The sequence below is a fragment of the Chlorocebus sabaeus genome, chromosome 26, assembly GCF_047675955.1.
Source record: "Chlorocebus sabaeus isolate Y175 chromosome 26, mChlSab1.0.hap1, whole genome shotgun sequence".
In the NCBI taxonomy this organism is placed as follows: domain Eukaryota; kingdom Metazoa; phylum Chordata; class Mammalia; order Primates; family Cercopithecidae; genus Chlorocebus; species Chlorocebus sabaeus.
Window position 1 is genome coordinate 10412633 of NC_132929.1, and position 23758 is coordinate 10436390.

At 44.3% G+C, this 23758-nt stretch overlaps 1 protein-coding gene across 9 annotated transcripts in view; it reads right to left on the minus strand.

Annotated features, from left to right (window-relative positions):
* The window catches only part of LOC103245901 (amyloid-beta A4 precursor protein-binding family A member 2-like), a 76104-nt gene that overhangs the window by 51795 nt on the left and 551 nt on the right, over positions 1–23758 (minus strand). The window contains exon 1 of one of the 9 annotated variants that reach the window (XM_073012032.1): positions 5075–5277. The exons of the other annotated variants lie outside the window; for them this stretch is intronic. The gene's annotated coding sequence lies outside the window, so the exon portion shown is untranslated. Of the gene's footprint in view, positions 1–5074; positions 5278–23758 lie in introns of those variants that run through there. 9 annotated transcript variants of the gene reach the window in all.

A 23758-nucleotide genomic window follows, 5' to 3' on the forward strand; every position in this document is an offset into this window, starting at 1 on the left:
ATGACAAAGCTAACCCCACTGAGATGAAAAGCCACCTACCCCTTTTTCATCACTTGCAACACAAATTTCAGAACCCATCCCAAACCGGAAGGAAAGATGCAACTGAAACTGAACTCATGCCCAGCTAACCCGGGAAATACACCCTCCTCAGACAATGGAGACCCACCAACTCCCAGGTGTCAGATGTCACACACCCTCTTCTCCCACCCAGGGCTGAGGACCCTCAGGAAAGTCAGGTGTCCCTGAGAAACACCCAGCAACATGCAGAACCACAGGGACACGGGAGGCAAGGTTCCAGACAAATGCACTCAGCAGTTAAAGATTTCAGAGCTGGAGAGAGCTTAGGACACCCCAATCCTCTGACTGCAGACAGCAGGTAGACACCACTGAGCTGGCAACAGCCCCAAAAGAGGTCAGCTTGACTGCAACGAAGGGACCCCATCTCGATTATCTGTCCAGGGCTCTGTGACCTCACCCCACCCTGTCTCCTGTAGCAGTGTTCTATCTACATGAAATTAACCTCAGCTATAAAAAATATTCATGGTTCATTTGCAAACAGGCAGCTCTGAGCAGCACATTCAGAGGTTGCCAACTTTGGGAGGCAGAAGAGTTCAAGATCAGCCTGGGCAACATGGTGAAACCTCATCTCTAGGAAAAATTTAAAAGTCAGCTGGATATGGAGGTGTGTGCCTGTGATCCCAGCTACTCTGGAGGCTGAGGTGGGAGGATCACTTGAGCCCAAGTGATCAAGGCTGCAGTGAGCCAAGATCACATATCTGCACTCCAGTCTGAGCAACACAGTGAGATCCTGTCTCGAAAAGAAAAGAGCTTGCCAAATTAATCCGGTACACACTTCTTTAATCCTGTAGTAAATTTTCTCTTTATAGCCAATTCCCAAAGTCAAGTATATTGACTCATAAAAATACTTTTTGGGAAGCATGTGACTGATTTCCAGCGGAGAGGCCCTGCCACTGGATGGTGAAGTTCATAGGCCCTGGAGTCAGAAGGCGGTTGGAATCTCCCCTCTGCCATGCCTACTACTTGGCCTTGTGCACGCTTGCGCTCGTGTGCTCTCTCTCTCTCTTTCATGTTGATTCTGCAGGCATTCTACAGGCCTCCCATGTCCCAGGAGGCAGCTCTGTCCACAGTGCTCTTCCTGCTCCTGCTCCTGGCCAACCCTCCCACCAGGGTTGTCTAGGAGCCACACCCGTGACAGCTGCCATCAGCTCCATATAACACAGACAGATGCTGGCCGGGCGCGGTGGCTCAAGCCTGTAATCCCAGCACTTTGGGAGGCCGAGATGGGTGGATCACGAGGTCAGGAGATCGAGACCATCCTGGCTAACACGGTGAAACCCCATCTCTACTAAAAATACAAAAAAATTAGCCGGGCGTGGTGGCAGGCGCCTGTAGTCCCAGCTACTCGGGAGGCTGAGGCAGGAGAATGGCGTGAACCCAGGAGGCGGAGCTTGCAGTGAGCCGAGATAGTGCCACTGCACTCCAGCCTGGGCGACAGAGCAAGACTCCGCCTCAAAAAAAAAAAAAAAAAAAAAAAAAAAACACAGACAGATGCTAAAGCACATGGCTCACTTATTATACCAAAAGACTGAGAAACAGAAACTGTGTTTTATTTGCACAATGCATACACTTGCTTCCAGAAGACCTGAGAAATCCATCATCCCTAAATGCATGCGGTTACTCAATTAGTGGCTTTTCTATTTTTGAAACAATGGATTTTTCCAAGACAGCTGATAATCAAACCAACTGCGGAAAACCATAAACAATACTTGTTTATTAAATTAACAATGCATACAACAGTTCAGAGGAATTCATATTTAGAGCTGCCTTGCTGGAGAATCAATTCCAGGAATGTAAAACCAACCAAATGAAAAAAAATATATATATACACACACATATATATTATATATATATATATCTTAAGACACACACACACACACTCTCATGTGTCACTTAACGACAGGGATGTATTCTGAGAAATTTATCATTAGGCAATTTCATCATTGTGCAAACATCATAGACCATACGTTAGACAAACCTACTACTACACACCTAGGCTATAGGGTACAGCTGCAAACCTAGGCAGCATGTTACTGTGCTGAATGTGTATATCTAAATATAGAAAAGGCACAAAGTAAAAATATGCTATAAAAGATAAAACACAGTACCCCTGTCTGGGGCACTTTCCATGAATGGAGCTTGCAGGACGGGAAGTTGCTCGGGTGAGTCAGTCTGTACACTAGCACAGACTTTATAAACATTGTACACTTAGGCTACATTTTTTTAAAAAATAAAGTAACTGCACTACACCTTTACGACACTGTCACTAGGCAACAGGAATTTTTCAGCTCCATGATAATCTTATGGGACCTCTGTCATATATGCTATCGTTAACCAAAACATTGTCATGGGATGCATGACTGTACATATACATCTCAACTGAAAATTCTAAATGTCAATAGTGTTCTCCGACTCACTATTTACTGATAAGAGTTTGCTCAGAACTGTCTTTGCCTGAGAATTTCAGAACCAAGCGTCTCTCTGTACAGTTGATTCCAGGGACAAGAAGTGCTAAGAATCCATGTTGGCTTCAAGTGCAAAATGGAAAACACCTTAGTGTCCCACCAACCATGTCAGCCATCTTCCTGGGGGGCAAGCTCCCAGACCCTCTGCCCATCCCTGTGAAGGGCCCACGTCATCTGTGGCATTTCCATGACTCTCTAATGCCAGATATCAGTCTCTCGGCATGTGCTGAAAATTAGCACCTTTACGTGCCCACCAGTGGTCACAAGTCCTAGTCATGCCCACCCCATTAAAAACAAATCTGATACAAAATGGGCCCCAGCAGGAGACAGGGAGAAAACATGGGCCTCACACTGTCTCCAGCTCAGGCTCAAAGGCCAGCACTGCCCCGTCACAGCAGAGTGCTCTTTGGCAACCCACAGCTCAGCCACCTGTCCCCAGTCTCCTCATTTCGAAGTTAAAACAAGACCGCCTTCCAGATTTGATGGGAAATTATTTAAAATGACAAACAAAGAGGGGTGGAACTCAACACACAGAATTGCCCGATGACGTGTGCTTCATTCCAGTGGTTTCGCCATCAAAACCATCTTCAAATGTTGGACTGTTTCCATTTCCAGAAAACTAGAGATGAAAAGATTTTCACAGTCACTCAACGCAGGTATCCCAACCACATATTTTTTCTCTTAATTCTGATCCTTGAAACACAAAACGAGAGATGCAGCACCTTACGTTAAAACAGCCCTTCAGAGTTTACAACATGCCTCCTCTGCATTCTCTCATTAGGCCGTAGCTGTAGCTCACAAACCTGACCCTCAAAACTCCCAGGGCAATAAGAGAAGCCGCACCATGGAGCCCTTGCTGTCATAAAATCTCTCTCAACAGTTCAATATCGCATCTCGTCTGTGCCTCCAAACAACCACAGGCAAGAGGCCTCATGCGTGTATTGCAGATACTGAGACTCTCAAGCCAGATGACTGGTCCTGGGTCCCAGGGATTAGTGGCAGGGCCAGGCTGGAACTGAGCTCTTGTTATTCCAAATCCCATACTCTTTTCCGACCTCCCAGTCCCTTTCTCATCAAACCAAAGCATCTTCTCCAACCAGGCCAGGACACAGGCAGGAGACAGTCAGACAGGAGGAGGCTTCTGGAAGGGAAAGCAGAGTGGCTGAGAGTTCTGGGCCAGAGTCTGACATGAGATACAAGACAAGTTTGGAAAGAACCAGATGGAGCGGGAAGGGAATCTGGGCATGGGGGTGCCTCCTTCCAAAGTGCATCCACATCCGAGGTGACTGGACTCCCTGGACTGGGAAACCCAGATCCTGTCCCCCTGCGTAGTGGCTACACCTCTGGGAGGGGAGAAACCCTTGCCTCACCTCACTGGAGGGACCCTGACCCAGAGGCCTAAGAAAAAGCCACCTGCCGGCTCCTGGCACCTGCCAACCTGCACCTTAGGACAACTTGTCTCACTTCAACCTGCAAAGCTCTCAGGTCATTATTTCTAAAACCACTGTCCTTTCTCAAAGAGGAAGGAAAATAGAAAAAAAAACAAACAAAAACAGAAAGAGGCACAGAAGGTTGAAGAGGCCAGAGGCAGTTTAGCCCCAAAACAAAGTGCCAGACGCAAGATGCCAAGTTTGGGGTGCTTCATCTACCGCATGCCCGTTTAGGAGCTGACTAAACTACACCACGGATTTACGTCTGGTGCCTGCCAGGTCGTATCTGAAGAGATCTGAAAAAATAAGCCTTCCTTCTGCCAGTAAATACTAAGTTAAGACTAGCATGCCCCTCTAAGGCTCTGCTCTCCACTGGGGTACCGCAGGACAGGCCTCTCTGCGGGCGTTCTCCGCACCCTCCTTCCGCGTCGCCCCGGGGAAAGGAAGTTCGCCCCTCGCCTGGGCATACCCAGGCCCGCCACCCGGCCCATGGAGCCCTGCTTGGGAACTGAGGGCCTCGATGTTCTGCTTCACCATCTGCGGCCAGATCTCCCTCCAGCAGCCTTGCCAGGCAGTGCCTGGTGTGGAGAAGAGGCCCTGCCGAGGGGCAGGTCCGCGCTGTGCCCCCAACCCGGAGCCTGCAGCCCAGGGGTAACAAGGTGTGGGGTTTTTAATTGAGAAGTTTTTCCCTCTGGGCCTTATTATACAGGGAAAGGGAAGGGGCGAAGATCCGGGCTCGGGTTCTCTGGGGGCAGCGAACCCAGAGGCGACCCCAAACTCAGTAGTTGCCGCCCGGCACGGGGATTTGATGCCGGCGCCAAGCGGGGCCGCCCGACGCACCAGCGGCCCGGCCAGCTCCGCCAGACCCGAGCGGGCGGCCCCGCCAGACAGCGCCACCTGCCCGCGCTGGGTGGCCCCTCGCCGCAGTGAGCCCCTCCTGGGTTGCGAAAGCCACCGCCGAGTGCTCGCCGCCCCCGCCCGCCCGAGTCTGGGGGGGCAGCGCTCCGGAGCTCCTGGCCCGCAGCTTCCGCGACGCCCCCCAAGCGTCCGGGTCCCCGCGGCGCCGCCGGCGGGTCCGGCAGTCCAGGTTCCCCAGCGTACCTGGCCAGGGCGCAGGGCTGCCCCGGTGCGCCGCCGTCCCCGCCCCGCCGCCGCCGGCTCCGTCAGCGAGGCAGAGCTCCTTGAGAGCCCGCGTCTAGCCGCACACCGCGACTGCTAATGAGCCCCGAAGCTGAATAGCGACGGGGCTTACCGCAAGCAGAGTACGGAAAGCACTCAGGGCCGCCTCTACCCGGTGCATGCGCACTGACCTGCGGCTGCCGAGCCCGCGCTCCGGTGCCCGCCGTTTTGCCTCACGGGCTCTTGGATCACTGGGGCCGGAAAACGCTTCCCGGCGACACCCCCCGCGGGGAAGAGAGGGAAGAAAAAGATGCGTCCGTGCCGAGCGTACGCGAGGCCCTGCGTCCCCTTGCCCCGGCGATGGGACATCGGCAGGGTGGGCGGGTGCACCCAGGACCCGGGTCCAGCCGGGAGGATCTCCGGGACCGGGGCTGGAACCCAGACGCTTGTAGGCTCAGCGCCCCGAACATCCCGGGCCCTGGGGACCACACAGATGGCCCGAGGCACGTCCTAGCCCTGCTGGCTGGGGAGCTGCAGGGGTCTAGTCCCGCGGGTAAAGTCGGTGAACGCGAGGCTCCGCGCAGCTGTAAGCGGGGACCTTAGAGTGAGGAACTCTCCGGGAGCGCGGCCTCCGAAAGCCCCGTCCGGCAGGGGAGGCTCCCTGCTGCCTCCCCACCGCAGCACCCCTAGGCGCATGCTGGACTCTTAAGTCTTCCCTGCCGGTCCCCAGTAACCGCCCTAGCATCCAATTTCTGATACCCTGTGCTGCTTTAGCCCCCAGCCCCAGGGCCTCACTCCAGGCCTTTCTCTCCTTGCTGTCCTGAATGGAGAGGACCCTGACCTCCGCGGGGCCCTGGGGAGCCCACACTCCCAGACACTCACACACATCCCCAGGGGAGCCAGTCTTCCGCCCCCACAGCTCGAGAAATCCCCTGGAGGCCCTCGAAGGTCGTGCTGGAGACTCCACTGTCACCTTCGGCCCTCTGGCCCTTTCATTGAGACCCAGGCAGATGTGGTAAGCCGTGGGAGACGCACAGGGCGCCTCGTCTGTGCAGAGCGGGACCTCAGCTGCCTCCCTCACCCAAATCCTGGTGATTTGCCCTCGTTTTCTTTTCTCCTTGTGGCTGGACTAGGCGAAGCTGTGGCCTGGGAAGTTCTGAAGACCGCGGGGAGGGGCAGGGGGGCACAGAAGGACAGGAAGCCTGGGGGTGAGGAGAGCCCAACTTCCTGCTGCCCTGAGGGCCCGAGCTGAGACCCTGAGGAGAATGGGCTGGGGGAAACCAAATCCTGAGCTGCACTAGGGTTAGATACAGTGTGGACTTGGCCTCTGCACACCCTGAGCCTGAGTTAGGACAGCAGCTGTGAAATGAATGGGATTCAAGATGGGGTCTGATACATCACATTTATATCCTCTCCTTCCATTCAACTAATGGATCAGTGTTTTTAAAAGTCTAAGCCACACAGCAAAGAGGGCGGAAGGAAGTCGTTAGCAGATGAACGATTTCATCTGGAAGATGAAAAGGATTTAGAGACCTGTAGGATAGATTAGAGGGCACACGCCCAGAAAATATGCAGAGGGTCTGGAGCGCAGGGGGGCTGAGCCATCCGCCTGTGAAAACCTCAAGGAGCCTCCAAGCTCCAGTGTGGGTATCACAGAGGGCAAAGTGGAAATGGGGCTGGAACAGGCAGAATAAATGAAGATCCAGTATGGACAATTAATGTCTCTTTCCCCAAATCGTGGATGTAGCCAGGCACTTACCCCGAAGAAAAAAATCAGAGATTCTCTCCAAAGAGAGCTGTGTACACTGCCTGGTGAGAGTGGGTTCTGCTAGTGTAGTTGTCCGTCCTCCAGAGGAAGCCCTCCTTACCGTGGCAATTAGAAGTCCACTACTGTAATGACCAGTTACCACTCTAAGCTCTCCCCACGTGCACATAATCGCCATCAGCCTGTCTGTAAAACTCCTTTAGATACGAAAGGAGAGGATGCCAGGTAGCCCCATATATTTTAGAAAAGCTTCCAAAGTGAGGGAGAAAGAGCCAAAGAAGTCCTCAGAGAACATTCAGAGAATAAAAGAGTAAAAAGAAAGAAAGAAAATGTGTATCCTCAGGAAAGCTCAAGAAAATACCGTAATACATCTTTAAAAAGACACACACAGGATGTTAAAAAAAGAAAAAAAGGAACAGAGAAACAATTATCTTTTTAAAGATCATGGTAAATATCTAATATAAAATTTAGCATTTCAACCATTTTTAAATGTACAGTTCAGGGCTGTATTAGTCCGTTTTCATGCTGCTATAAAGATATCATCCGACACTAGGTAATTTACAAAGGAAAGAGGTTCAATTGACTCACAGTTCCACAGGGCTGGGAAGGCCTCAGGGAACTTACAATCATGGTGGAAGGAGAAGCAAGGACCTTCATGTGGTGGCAGGAGAATGTATGTGTCAGTGCAAGAAAAACTACCGGTTATAAAACTATCAGATCCTGTGAGAATTCATTCACTATTAGGAAAACAGCATGGGGGAAACCACCCCCATAATCCAATCACTTCCCACCAGGTCTCTCCCTGGTCACCTGGGGATTTCAATTCAAGATGAGATTTGGGTAGGAACACAAAGCATCACCATATCAGTAGCATTAAGGATATTCGCTCATTGTTCTAAAACTGTATCAACCCTTCCCAGAATTCCTTTTTATCTTGCAAAATGGAAACTCTGTACCCACCAAGCAATAACTCCCCATCCTCTGCTGTCCCCTGCCCCCACCCTGGCAACCACCAGTCTAGTTTCTGTTTCCATGAATTCGACTACTCAGGCTGGTCTTGAACTCTAGGGCTGAAACAAACCACCTGCCACAGCCTCCCAAAGTGCTGGGACTACAGGCATGAGCCACCACGCCTGGCCCTATTTCTTTACTTGGTCATTGTCTCCCCATCTCATACCCACACCAGTCATAAAATGAAGGAGAATAAGGATTTTGTTGTTCTCACTACTATATCCCTAGAGCTTTGACTAGAACAGTGACTGGGACATAGTAGGTGCTCAGTTAGTGTCTGTGAACAAAGTAGTGAAGATGCTTACCCTTCACCCTCATGAAGCTTCTGTCTGGAGCCTTCCTGCTGGACAGTGTGCAGTGGTTGGCTGTGCACCACATCAGCCCAGAGCAGAGGTTCTAATAGAGGTTCCCAGGCATCTCCTTCAGATGCATGAATTAGAATTTCTGGGGGAGGTTCCTGGGAATTTTTATTTGGGGGCCACTGCTTTAGATGGCCAAGAGTTGGTTCAGCTCAGGGCCTAGCAGAAAGGCTTTTTTCCCGCCTTTCAAAATCTCGTGGCTGACTGTGCTCTCAATAGGACATTAATAGCGTCATCCAATAGCTTCATCCTAGCAGGCAGGAAGCACTCAAGAACTTTTAGCTTGAAGAAAGATAAAATGAAATCTGTACTTAGTTATCACAATTTTCTTTTTTCTTTTTTTCAAGACGCCAAGGGCAAGTAATGACAACTTTCTTGATGCAGCAGAGGAATCCCTGGTCTGGGAACCAAGATGACTGGGTTTGCACCCCAGTTGTTGCTGCTTCCTAGGGAGGGCAGTCTCCGAGCCCCACATTCCTTATCTATAAAAAGGGACTAATACTACTTAGACAATGGAGTTGTTTCATTTATTTATTCATTCAATTATTTATTCATTCCTTCAAACATTTATTATCTTCTGCATTCTAGGACTGAGCCAAGGCCCAGGTGATATAGAAATAAATAAGAGGCCAGGCATGGTGTCTCATACGTGTAATCCCAGCACTTTGGGAGGCCCAGGTGGGTGGATCACTTGAGGTCAGGAGTTGGGGACCTGCCGGGCCAGGGATCACAGGTTTTAAGGGTAATTTGGTGGGTAGGGGGCCAGTGAATCAGGAGTGCAGATTAGTTGGCTCAGGGATGAAATCATAGGGAGTTGAGGGCCACAGAATTGGTTGGCAGGTCCAGGTGGGACCATCCAGTTGTTAGAAATGCAAAAACATGGAGAGCCATCTCATCACGGGGTTTTAGTAGAAACCTTGTGTCTGCTAAAACTATAAAAATTAGCCGGTTGCGGTGGCACATGCCTGTAGTCTTAGCTACTTGGAAGGTTAAGTCAGGAGAATCGCTTGAACCCGGAGGGGGAGGTTCCACTGAGCCATGATCGTGCCACTGCACCCCAGCCTGGGCAACAAAGCAAGACTCCATCTCAAAAAAAAAAAAAAAAAAAAAAGAAAGAAAGAAAAGAAATAAACAAGAGATAGTCATTGTGAGGAATAATGATATATGTGTCCCCAGGGCCAGAAGTGCCCCACTTCTTCCTGCTTGTAGCTGTGCTCTCAGTGAAGTCCCAGAGCAACACAAGAAAAAGGACCTGCTCTGGCAACGTTTTGTGGGACTTTAATTAAATCATGATGCATCTAGCATTACAGGAACAGGCATGGGACATCCCAAGCCAGCTCAAAGGAATTAACATTCTTCAAAACTTATATAGAGTAAGTTCACTTTCTATGCTACCAATCTTTATTTACTCATCCATACAACAAATATTTATTGGATATTCACTACTATTCCTATTGGGTGTTGTGCAACTGTGAAGGAGTTGCCGTTTGCAGTAAAAGAATCACTGGATAAGAAACGAGTTTGAGGCTGGGGACAGTGGCTCATGCCTGTCATCCCAGCACTTGCGAGGTCAAGGCAGGTGGATCACTTGAAGTAAGGAGTTCCTGATCAGCCTGGCCAACATGGTGAAACCCTGTCTCTACTAAAAATACAAAAATTAGCCAGACATGGTGGCACACGCCTGTCATTACAGCTACTCTGGAGGCTGAGGCAAGAGAATCACCTGAACCTGGGAGTCAGAGGTGAGAGTGAGCTGTGGTCACACCACTGCACTCCAGCCTGGGTGACACTAAGACTCTGTCTCAAAAAAAAAAAAAAAAAAAAAAAAAAAAAAAAAAAAAAAAAAGAAAGAAAAACAAAACAGATTTGAGGGAAGATTGTGAGTTTCATTCTAGAGATGCTGAGTTTAAGGCCTGTGAGAGGTACATGCCTGGAACTTAGGGCAGATGCCTGTTCTCCAATGTACAGAAGATATGGTAAGCCATGCATGCAGGTGCACTAGGTAGAGATTGTAGAATAAGAGGGCCCAGAGCCAGGTGGGCATGGTGGCTCACGCCTGTAATCCCAGGACTTTGGGAGGCTGAGGCAGGCAGATCACTGAGGTCGGGAGTTTGAGACCAGCCTGACCAGTATGGAGAAGCCTGGTCTCTACTAAAAATACAAAATTAGCCGGGCATGATGGTGCATGCCTGTAATCCCAGCTACTTGGGAGGCTGAGGCAGGAGAATCACTTGAACCCGGGAAGGCGGAGGTTGCAGTGAGCTGAGATCAGCCCATCGCACTCCAGCCTGGACGAGAGCAAAACTCCATCTCAAATAATAATAATAATAAACAGAGGGCCCAGGGCCTTTGTTCGCCTTTCACTGCAGGATCCCCTAACTCTTACCACCATAACAACCCATACCCCATATTGGAAAGTTAGAGGTATAATCAAGGGAGTTGTCAAGTGATCCTCCCACCTCATCCTCCCAAGTAGCTGGGACCACAGGTGCATGCCACCACACCCAGCTAATTTTTTTTTTCTTTCTTTCCTTTTTTTTTTTTTTTTTTTTTTTTTTTTTTTGTAGAGACAGAGATCTTACTGTATTTCCTAGGCTGGTCTGAAACTCCTGGGCTCAAACGATCCACCTGCCTCAGCCTCCCAAAGTGTTGGGGTTACAGGTATGAGCCACCATACCCGGCAACTAAAGCAAATTCTAAAAAGAAGAATAAAGAAGACTGATTTCAGAATGTACTTAAAGCATACTTTGCTCCTGGTAAAAAGATAGACACACTGATCAATTGAACAGCATAGTCTATAAATCGTCCCACATATGTATGGTCAATTGATTTTTGACAAAAGTGCTAAAGTGATTCAATGGGAACAGGAAAGTCTTTTCAACAGTTGTGCTGCACCACCTGGATATCCAGTGGAAAAAAATGCTATTACACACTTAATGGACTATGTACAGTGTAAACATAACTATTTATTTATTTTATTACTTTTTTTTTTTTTTTTTAAAGACAGGGTCCTCCTGTCCTCTAGGTGAAGTGCAGTGGCACAATCGTGGCTCACTGCAGCCTTGAACTCCTGGGATCAAGCCATTCTTCCATCTCAGCCTCGCGAGTAGCTAAGACTACAAGTGTGCACCACCACACTTGGCTAATTATTTTTTATTTTTTGTAGAGATAGGGTTAAACATAACTTTTAGATGCACCAAGAAACCAAAAATGTTGTGTGACTCACTTTATTGTGATGATATATTAGATTTATTGTGGTGGTCTGGAACTAAATCTGCAATATCTTCATGAGATGCCCGTACAGAAACTCTCAAGTCCCCATCAAAAAAACTGTTAGAATTAATAAACAAATTAAATGGCATTGCAGGATAGAAAATCAATATACAAAAATCAGTTGTGTTTCTATATACTAGTAATAAACTATCTGAAAAAGACATTAAGAAAAAAATCCCATGTACGATAGTATCAAAAAAAGAAAAGCTTAGGAATAAATTTAACTAAGGAGGTGAAGGATCTGAACATTGAAAACTAGAAAACAACTGGGCATGGAGGCTCCAGCCTGTAATCCCAGCACTTTGGGAGGCCGAGGCAGGTGGATCACAAGGTCAGGAGTTCAAGACCAGCCTCGGCAACATGGTGAAACCCCGTCTCTACTAAAAATACAAAAATTAGCTGGGTGTGTTGGCGCACATCTATAATCCCAGATACTTGGGAGCTGAGTCAGGAGAATCGCTTGAACCCAGGAGGTGGAAGTTGCAGTGAGCTGAGATGGCACCATTGCACTCCAGCCTGGGTGACAGAGCAAGACTCTGTCTCAAAAAAAAAAAAAAAAAAAAAAGAAAGAGAAAGAAAAAAGAAAAAGAAAAGAAAGGAAAACTAGAAAACATTGATGAAAGAAATTGAAGAAGGCAAAAATAAATGGAAATACCTGCTGTCCTCATGTATTGCAAAAATCATTATTATAAAAATGTCCATATCTCCCAAGTGGACCATAGATTTAATTCCAATGACATTTTGACAGAAATAATAATACAGTACTAGAATTTGTATTCACAAAAACCCTGAATAGCCAAAGCAATCTTGAGCAGATAGAACAAAGATGGTGCATCACAATTCCTTTAAAATTATATTGCAAAGCTACAGTAAACAAAACAGTATGATACTGGCATAAAACTAGACACATAGATCAACAGAACAGAATAGAAAGGCTAGAAACAAAGTACACACGTAGTATTCAGTAAGCTAATATATCTGTATAGTAAACTAGTCTTCAAGAAAAGCACCAAGAATACCCATGGAGAAAATATAATGTTTTAAATAAATGGTTTTGGGAAAACTAGATTTCCATATATAAAAATGAATTTGGAAACTTATCTTGTACCATACACTAAAAATCAGCTTAAATGGATTAAAGACTTAAATATAAGATCTGAAACCATAAAACTTTTTATTTTTATTTTTACATTTGATTTTGGAGAGAGGTCTGGCTCTGTCACCCAGACTGGAGTGCAGTGGTGTGATCACAGCTCACTATAGCTACAACTTCCTGGGTTCATGCATTCCTCCTGCCTCAGCCTCCTGGGTAGCTGAGACTACAGGCAAGCACCATCACGTCTAGCTAATTTTTAAAAAAATTTTTTTGGCCGGGCGCGGTGGCTCAAGCCTGTAATCCCAGCACTTAGGGAGGCCGAGACGGGCGGATCACGAGGTCAGGAGATCGAGACCATCCTGGCTAACACGGTGAAACCCCGTCTCTACTAAAAATACAAAAAACTAGCCGGGCGAGGTGGCGGGCGCCTGTAGTCCCAGCTACTCCGGAGGCTGAGGCAGGAGAATGGCGTGAACCCGGGAGGCGGAGCTTGCAGTGAGCTGAGATCCGGCCACTGCACTCCAGCCCGGGCTACAGAGCAAGACTCCGTCTCAAAAAAAAAAAAAAAAAAAAAAAAAAAAAAAAAAAAAAAATTTTTTTATAGAGGGAGGGGTCTTACTGTGTTACCCAGGCTAGTCTCAAACTCCTAGACTCAAATTATCCTCCTGTTTCAGCTCCTAAAGTTCTAGCATTACAGGTGTAAGCCACCATGGCCAGCCATAAACCTTTTAGAAAACAGAGAGAAAAAATTCCTTGGAATTGGTCTTGGCAATTATTTTTGGAATATGATCCCAAAAGTACAGGCAACAAAAGCAAAAGCGAAGAAGCAAGACTGTATCAAATGATAACATTTCTGCACAGCAAGGAAACAATCAATAAAGTGAAAAGACAGTTTACAGAATGGGAGAAAATATTTGCAAACTTTATATCTGATAAATGGTTAATATCCAAAATCTATAAGGAACTCATACAACTCGATAGTCAAAAGAAAGCAAGCAAAACCCCCAAATAACCTAATTTTAAAATGGACAAAGGACCTGAATAGACATTTTTTCTGAAGAAGACATACAAATGGCCAACAGTATATGTAAAGGTATATGTAAAGGGGCTCAGCATCACTAATCATCAAGGAAATACAAATCAAAATCATGAGATATGACCTCACACTTGTTAGGAGGGTTATTATCGAAAAGTCAAAGATAGTACATTGGCAAGGATGTGGTGAGAAGGGCGCACTTGCACACTGTTGGTGGGAATGTAAGTTGGTAGAACTATTATGGAAAATAGTATGGAGCTCCCTCAAAAAGTTAAATAAAACTACCATATGATCCCACAATTCCACTTCTGGGTACACAACCAAAGGAAATAAAATGATTGCCTCAAAGAGATACCTGCACCTCCATGCTTACATCAGTATTATTCATAACAGCCAAGATAGTGAAAGAACCTAAATGTCTGTTCACTGATGAATAAAGAAAATGTGTTATGCATATATGTTTTTATGATATAGCTATTTAATAGGATATAATTTGGTCATTGAAAAACATGGAATGACCCTGAAGAACATTATGTTAAGTGATAAGCCAGACACAGAATGACAAATACTGCAGTATCTCACTTATATGTGGAATTTAAAATAATCAAACTTACAGAATCAGAGAGTAGAAGGGTAATAACCAGGGGTTGATGGGGACACGAGAAGTGAGAACATGCTGGTTAAAGGATACAAACGTTCAGTTATAAGGTCAGTAAGTTCTGGAGAACTAATATACAGCATAGGGAAAATGACAATAATGATATATTGTACATTTGAAATTTGCTACAACAGTAAAATTAAATATTCTCACCATACACACAAAAATACTTAACTATGTGAGATAATGGATATATTGATTAGTTTCATTGTGGTAAGCATTTCACAATATATAAGTGCATCCAAATACCACTATGTACACATTCAATATTCAGTGTTTATTTGTCAGTTATACCTCACTAAAGGTGCACAAATGAGGGAGAAAGCAAAGAGGGCCTAATTAGCCAATATTGTCTTATTTTTCTGTCTCTGGATCCACTTTTACCTGGAGTCAGCTCTACTGTCAACTTTCTTAGTTTTGATATGATCCAGTCTGGCCTCTTGGAAAAAAAAATTGTTTAAAATATCTAACATCTGCGAGGCATTGTTACTTTACACTTCATGAGACTTATTTCTTTGGTAATTAGACACATGAGCATATGTGCACCTGTGTGCGTGTGTGCACACACATACACACACACGCACACACACACACACCACTAACAATGAGGCCATCAGGAAAATTTATTTGGCAATAATAACTTTAAATATATATTTAATTTTAATATATATTATATATTTTATATATATAATATATATATTTAATAAAAAATAATTTTAAATATATATTTAATTTATAACACATCTTCAACTTCCCTTTAAAACTCCAATTTTATAAAACAAGATGTTTTCACACCTAAAAGAAATTAAACACAGTTTAAAAGTACTTTGTTAAAAAAGCTATGATTTATTACACAATATGTGCCAAAATCTATGCTAAGTGCCTTTCATTTTCAAACTTCACACTAACTGTTCAAATTCAGGTAATAGTGAAGCGAACTAGAACACAGGAAAATTAAATAACTTGCCCAGGGCCAGCTAGTAAATGCCAGATATCAGTATACACTCCACAATATTAAAATAATTAAAACCAAGATAGTCACTCAGTAAAACTTTAATACTTTACTCACTAATTATCAACTGTTGCAAAGTCGCTTTTGCATTTCCTGAAGATGGGAAAAATAACTTAGCTTGTTTTGGTTTATCTGTATCATTATTCACATATATTCTTCAATATACATATGAATTTACATAAACATAATCATATTTTGAGCTTATGATATAAGGAGAGCTTTCTATTCTATGCTACACTATGCAATTCTATCACATTTTCAGTGTGTCTGAACATTTAATTCCAAGAAGGTAAAACAATTGACATGATATGTAGAATTCCACACAGACAAAATTGGCTGTGAAGCCTCTTAAAAGGAAAAATACATTTTTTATGCTTATTACTGAATTCCTGATGCCTATTTTAATCAAGAAGAGTTGAATACTTTAGATAAACATTATTTATATTTTGCATTTCAAGAAAAGTCATGTTCCTACTTGATGTTGCAACCACTAACTTGTGTATTTATTTTGATTATTGATCATTCCAGTTTCTCCTTATTATGTATGCAAATATTCTTATCATAACAGCCTACAGCGCTGATACGACTTCTTCTTTGGGGTTTAGGAAAGATAGTAAATGTATCCCTCATGGTTATTCAACATAGCTGACAAGGCCTTACTCAAAGAATGACAGCTTACTCCCGAAGAGATATATCCCATTTGTCTTTATGATTCCCATCTGCAGTAACGAGGATTTGAAATAGCAGATGGCAACTTTACAAGTTCAGTATGTGAAAAAGGCCTCGCCCCTCAGAAACTTCATTTCAGCACAGTCGTATTTCTTGTAATAGCGAACAGAGCCAGTACAATTTTCACTGAATGGTAGTTCTGAATAACAAACTCAGAATTTAATAGCATTTCATATTTTCATTTATTTAGAAGTACTTAGTTAACATTTATTAAGTTAGGCACCAGTGGGGTAAAGATGGAAAAGCCACTGAATTATGAGAAAGCTGGACATAAAGACAAAAAAGTGACATGTAACCAGTGCTCCTGCAAAGGCCGCCACACAATGCCATGAGCTCACCTAATGTAAGGAGAGCTTTCTATTCTATGATACACTATGCGATTCTATCCAAGGATAGAAGAAGGATCCAAGAAGAGGGAACTGAGGAGGCCACAGGTCTTCAAGGAATCTGGCAGCCTGTGGAGTAGAAGGTCATTCCAGGAAAAGAACAGACAACAATGAATCCTCCCAACATAACTTCATAAGGATAGAAGTCATGAAAGTTTAGAGGGGACAAGAGCTGTTAGGCAGGTCTGGAAAGTGTCCAGTGAAATGTTAGGCCAGCCTGAACCATCAAGTGGCAATGGATGATAGAAACGGCTCATGCTTGTCTGCCAGCTAGGTACAGTTTTATTTCATGAAAAAAGTCCTAAGAAATACTGCTGAGATACATGTCCAGAGCTAGACAGTTTCAGGTAGCGGTCATCACTGCAGGTGTCTCCAGTTCTCCTGGGGTGCCATAGTAAGGGACCCCTTGAACACAGGAGTGTGTTCCTGCAGGGTGGACGATGGCTGGGGAGTGAAAGCGTAGATTGTCATTGATAAGCAGCAATTTCAGCCTCAAAGCACTTGTGGTGGTGGCCCTGGCACTGATGGCAGCAAAACTGGGGGAGCTCCACCTTCCAGCAGCCTTCATCCCAAGCTGGGCTGGAGGCTATTCAGTTGGTGCAAAAGTAATTGCGGTTTTTGTCATTAAAAGTAATGGCAAAAACCACAATAACATTTGCAGCTACCTAATAGAACTGGCTCTGATCTGGCCCCTTGGCATTTTAGGGAAATAGCTTAGTGTATACATGGGTGTGGTGTGTAGAGGTGGGGGGTGTGTGTGTGTGTAGTGTGACTCTAGAGAGCTATGTCCCTGAAAAGCTGTAACTTTGAGAGTCCGGAACAATGGTAGCTGACCTGTCCCTAAGAAAAACTGGAAAATGGGCATTCACTCTGGACCCCAGTCGATTCTATGAAGTCAGCGGACAGGAAGAACGTCAGGTTCATGGGTCTCCGGGAAACTCCAGCAGTTACAGTAGTAGCTGGAGAGAACAGGACTCATTCCCCCACTGGGAAGTGTTGTCAGTTTTCCCCTCCACAAGCGCAAGAGACAGGGGTAACCCCTCACTTTGAGGAAATGCTCCAGGGTTTCCTGTGGTTATAATTGGTCAGGGACTCCAGGCAGAAACAGCATTTTCAGAATGGCCTAATTTTATTGTTAAAAGAAGTATGACCTTTTTTGCACCCTGTGCTAGTGACGATCACATGTCGTTTACAATGGCAAGTCAGGACAGAGGTGATGGAAAGGGGCAAAAAGCTTGACTCTCATGAATGTCCCGGTCATGATTTGCAGGGACTGTGGGACGTTAGAGGGAGGATTCAGTGCTGAAGGAGAGTGTTTATGGATCGAAACTCTGAGTCTCATAGGAGTATCAGGGACACAGTATGTTACTGTGGTGTGTAGATGACTATTTCATGGTAGATTTAGACAACATAGAGGATCTGCCGCTTTTACTCAGAAATGGGCATGGGCCTGGGAAATATATTCATTTATTCCGCAAACACTTGTTAAGTGCCTGCTGTGTACCAGGCACTGTTCCAACTGCCATAGGGAATAATACTACTCGTAGTGAATGACACCTATAGTGAATAATACATGTAGTGAATGATAGCAGTGAATAATATAGTCAAGCCTCTTTAATAATCTATAAACCTTCTTTTCTTGGGAAGCATCCGTGCTACATAATGAAGTAGAAAGAAGTTGGGAGAATAGTAAGGAGGTATTTGTAAGAGTCCACGTGAGAAATCACAATAATTTGAATTACATAGAATAAGAACTTTGGAACGATGCTCTGAAAACAAGCAATAAGAATATATTTCTGTAGAGAGGACCTGTGTGGCTGGAAGTCAGTTGTGAGAGACAAGATGTTCACTGTACATAAGAGGATGAGAGCAGTAAAGACAGAGACTGGGCTCCTTCCAGCCTATGGACTCAAGAGCACTTCCATAAAGGTTTGCATGGTCTATGGTCGTGACTTAAAACTAAGGGCCAGGAAAAGAGAGGAGAGGTAAAGACTCAAACTGAAGCAAAGGGCTACTTGTTACAGTTTTGTGGGTGCAGTGACTCCAGAGGCGAAGTCCATATATGAGGAGGATATAATGTGTTTGGGGACATGACCATTGGACTCTTTAAATCATATTCTAGGCTACACAGTTTTTTTTTGTTTGTTTTTTTTGTTTGTTTGTTTGTTTGTTTTTATGGAGTGTCACTCTGTCGCCCAGGCTGGAGTGCAGTGGTGCAATCTCGGCTCACTGCAACCTCCGCCTCCTGGGTTCATGCCATTCTCCTGCCTCAGCCTCCCAAGTAGCTGGGACTACAGGCGCCCACCACCACGTCTGGCTAATTTTTTGTATTTTGAGTAGAGACGGGGTTTCACCATGTTAGGCAGGATGGTCTCAATCTCCTGACCTCATGATCCACTCGCTTCGGCCTCCAAAATGCTGGGATTACAGCCATGAGCCATCGCACCCGGCCCACTACATAGCTTTTATGTCCAAAAGGGTCTGAGTTCCAGGACAGCTCTCTTGTAGATGAGGTCACTAGAGAAGGACTTGCTTTACCACAGGGAAATGGTACCATTTCTCTCAGGTCAGTTAGGAGCTTTCAAAGAGAAATATCACAGATAAAGCTCCAATGTTTCAGGGCAGACAAAGTACAGTCAGGTGCCATCTACCAGGCTGTGAGGGGATACTGGCATTGTTGATAAGATTATAATATTGACATTGAGAGCCAAATATATTGAGAAATTCTATCAAAAGTTTTCTGGCTCTCCCAGATATTAGTCATAACAAGAATCGCAGCCAAAGAACAAGGGGTGGCTTATTGTACAGTAATTAATTTGGCTGATCTTTTTCCCTGGGACCTGAGAGGAGCCCTCTAAACCCTTGAAGTTTCCTATGATAGGATTATATTTTGTTACAGATGGTGGGTCTGACAATATCTGAGTTTACGCTGTGGAGATGACCCAGGATGGGGCCCATCATGCCAGAAGGAACAACTGTGTGATTCGAGGGTTGGGCTTCGAAGCATGTGCTATCAGCCCAGCCTTCTGGGAGGAGAGAGAGGCTAGAGGCTGAACTCAATAATGTGGCCAAAGATTCAATCAGTCATGTGTCCATAATGAAACCCTGATAAAAACTTTGGCCACGGAAGCTCAGGTGAACCTTCCTAGGTAGTGATACACATTGATGTGTCAGGAGGGTGACTTGTCCTGAGGAACCGGAAGTTGTGTGTCTCGGGTCCTCCTAAACCTTACCCTAAGGCTTTCTTTCTTTGGCTGATCCTGATTTACATCCTTTATTATAAAACTGTAATTATAACTACAGCTTTTTCCTGAGTAATGTGTTATTCTAGCAAAGCTGTGTATCCAATTTGAGTGGGTAGTGGCAATCTCCAACTTTGCAGCCAGTTGGTCAGAATTGTGTATGTCTTGGAACCTCCCCCTCCCCTGCTTGTAGCTGATGTCTGAAATGAGGGAGGTCTTTTGGCGCCCTGTGCCCTTGGCCTGTGAGGTTTGACCTAACTCTGTGTCGATAGCATGACAATTGCATTGCATAGGGCAGATAACCACCCCACAACCTAAAAAGAGAGGTGTAAACAAAGAGACACTGCAACTGATAAAGCCTAGAGATGTGCTTCAGACAGCAGAAGCCTCTAGAGGTATTGGTCGAAACAACGAAATGACAATTTTAACAAATTGCTGGAGGAGGAGTTTCTTAGGAGGCTCCTTCCAGTAACCTCACCATATTTTTATGATAAGAATCCCCAGAAGATCCCTTCATGGCCTTTGCAGAGGAAGGAAAGAGTGACCATTGTGAAATGTAACCAGAGCCTTCTCCAGGGGAAGGACTTCACCAGAGCTCCATTCTGATACTTGATCCAAGCTTGGGAAAGGAATCCCCCCTCACTTCAGGTTCCTTAAGCCTTCTTTCATTATGTAAGGGGAAAAGTAATTGTTAACGGAGAGAGGGCTTCATAGAGATATATTGGGAGCTCTGCAGCCAGGGAAAGGAGCTGGAGGGTGAACATGATACTGGAGGAAAGGCAGACACAGCTGGGACAGCTACTGGCCTAGGAAACGACCCACACTTCATCAGAAGGTTGGAGAATCCTTATGGTTTTCCATATCCAGTGATCACTGTTATAAAGCTTGAGTTTAAAGACAGTGACTACAGCTGTTTTCAGTGGAATGAACTGAAAGACACAGATTCACTATGAGGAGCAGTGCAGACACAAGCTACGAAGCCAAGCGAAGAGCCAAAGACAAAGACACTAAAGGAATTTGGAACCTCTGATACTTACGGCTACAACAAACATTAAACATGGCTTAACTCTTAACCAAATTAACGTGCAGTCTCACATAAAGGCCTATTTACCTCCGTTGTCACTACCTAGCGCAGTATCTATCTTTTAACAAAAAATTGTAAGACATGTCAAAGGCAAGAAAAAACACAGTCTGAAGAGAAAACAATCATCAGAATCAAACTCAGATATGACACAGATGTTGAAGTACCAGAGAAGGAGTGTAAAAATAACTGTGATAAATATGTTAAAGGCTCTCATGAAAAAAGTAGACAATGTGCAAGAACAAATGGGTAATATCAGCACTAAGATGGTAACTTCCAAAAGCCAAAGAAGAAATCTCAGTGTTTCAGAATAAATGAAAATGAAAATACAACTTATCAAAATGAAAATAATTTATAGCACTGTTTCTGTATGCATATATCAGAAAGTAAGAATTAATAATATAATAATATAAACATATTATAATAATAAATATATTATATTATGATATAAATAATATACAATTTTTGTAAAAATTTATTTATAAAAATATAAATAAATTATGCTTGCCTCTTAGGAGCTTGAGAACAGCAACTTAAACCTAAAGAGAACACAGAAAAGAAATCTATGCAAATTAGAATATACATCAGTAAAATTTTAAACAGCAAAACAACAGAAAAAATCAACAAAACCAAAAGCTAGGCTTTCACAAACACAAATAAGATTGATAAACCTCTTCCCAGGCGAGAGTGTAAGATGAGAAAAAGAGAGAATACAAATCACCAACATCAGCAATGAAAGAAGAGTCATCACTACTGATTATTGATACCGTGAACTTTTAAAAGATTCTAAGATTCTACAAGCAACTTTATCCTCATACATTTGATACCTTAAATAAAGTGGACCAATTCCTTAAAAGACACAAACTAATAAATTCATGCAAGGAGAAACAGACTAGCCCTATGCATATTTTCTTTTTTTCTTTTCTTTTTTTTTTTTTTTTTAAATGTTTTTTTTTTTTTTTTTGAGACAGAGTATCGCTCTGTCGCCCAGGCTGGAGTGCAGTGGCGCAATCTCGGCTCACTGCAAGCTCCGCCTCCCGGGTTCACGCCATTCTCCTACCTCAGCCTCCCGAGTAGCTGGGACTACAGGCGCCCACCACTGCGCCCGGCTAATTTTTTTCTATTTTTTAGTAGAGACGGGGTTTCACCATGGTCTCGATCTCCTGACCTTGTGATCCGCCCGCCTCGGCCTCCCAAAGTGCTGGGATTACAGGCGTGAGCCACCGCGCCCGGCCCTTTTTTTTTTTTTTTTTTGAGACGGAGTCTCGCTCTATCACCCAGGCTGGAGTGCAGTGGCGCGATCTCGGCTCACTGCAAGCTCCGCCTCCCGGGTTCAAGCGATTCTCCCGCCTCAGCCTCCCGAGTAGCTGGGACTACAGGCGCCCGGCACGACGCCCGGCTAATTTTTTGTGTTTTTAGTAGAGACGGGGTTTCACCGTGTTAGCCAGGATGGTCTCCATCTCCTGACCTTGTGATCCGCCTGCCTCGGCCTCCCAAAGAGCTGGGATTACAGGCGTGAGCCACCGCGCCCGGCCACCCTATACATATTTTCTAAAAATTAAATTAATATTTAAAACCTTCCAAAAAAGCAACAGGTTCAAGCTCAGATGACTACACTGGTGAATTATACCAGTGAAAAAATTAGTCTCCGTATTTTTTTCCAGAAAACAGAAACAGAGGAAAAACTTCCCAACTCTTTTTATGATATCATCATTTCTCTAATCCCCAAACCAGATAAAGACATTATAACAATGAAAACAAACTATAGATCAATATCTCTTATGAACCTAGACACAAAAGCTTCCACCAAATATTAGCAAGTCAAATCCAGTAACGTAGAAAAAGAATAATATATCACAACAAAATGAAGTCCATTTCTGAATATAAGAAGGATTCAATATTTTAAAATACATCATTGTACTTTATCATATTAATAGACTAAATAAGAAAAATAACACAATTGTATCAATAGAAGCAGGAAAAGCATTAAACAGAATTCAAAACCTGTTAATGATAGAAACTCCACAAAGTTATGTGAACTGTGGATTTTGAGTGATAATAATGTATCAATGTATGTTTATCGTTTATAACAAATGTACCACTCTGCTGTGGTAGGTTGACAGTGGAGGGGACTGTGTGTGGGTAGGGTGTATATGGGAACTGCGTGTACTTTCTGCTCAGTTTTTCTGTGAACCTAAAACTGCTTTAAAAACAAAATAAAGCCAGCCAGACGCTATGGCGCATGCCTGTAATCCCAGCACTTTGGGAGGCCGAGGCGGGCGGATCATGAGGTCAGAAGATCGACACCATCCTGGCTAACACGGTAAAACCCTGTCTCTACTAAAAGTACAAAAATTAGCAGGGCGTGGTGGCACGTGCCTGTAATCTCAGCTACTCAGGTGGCGGAGGCAGGAGAATTGCTTGAACCTGGGAGGCGGAGATTGCAGTGAGCTGAGATCGCACCACTGCACTCCAGCCTGGGTTACAGAAAAAATGTAGGTGAAAGTAATACCTACCTAATATTTGAACCTAAAGTATATATTTTAAAAAATGTATCCTTATCCTGTTGCCATTTTGAAGCTGCATTTGCTTGTCCAACACTGGCTTTCAATTTAAAAGAACCATACCTAAGAAGTTAACAAAACAAATGCTGTACTTATGACCGTGTATATGCAGTGTATATGCTGTGCTGAACCTAAACTAGTTCATTTTCTCCCTTTTACCAACCCCATGAAACAGATATATCTTCCTCATTTTACGTATGAGAAAACTGCAGCACTGATAAGTAGAAGAATCTACCTGAGTGCATTCTTAAGTTTAAAGTCTGTAGGTTAAAATTAAGTCTACCTATTTCCAAAACTTGTGACTTTTAATCTTGGCAACCTCACCTCAATAATCTACTATAAACAATAAGCTTCCACTGTTCTTCATCTCTTCTTTCTTTAAATGAAGGTTCCATCAAAGAAACACCTTGGAAGCTGAACATTTAAAAATTTATTATACTCTGAGCTAGTCCTG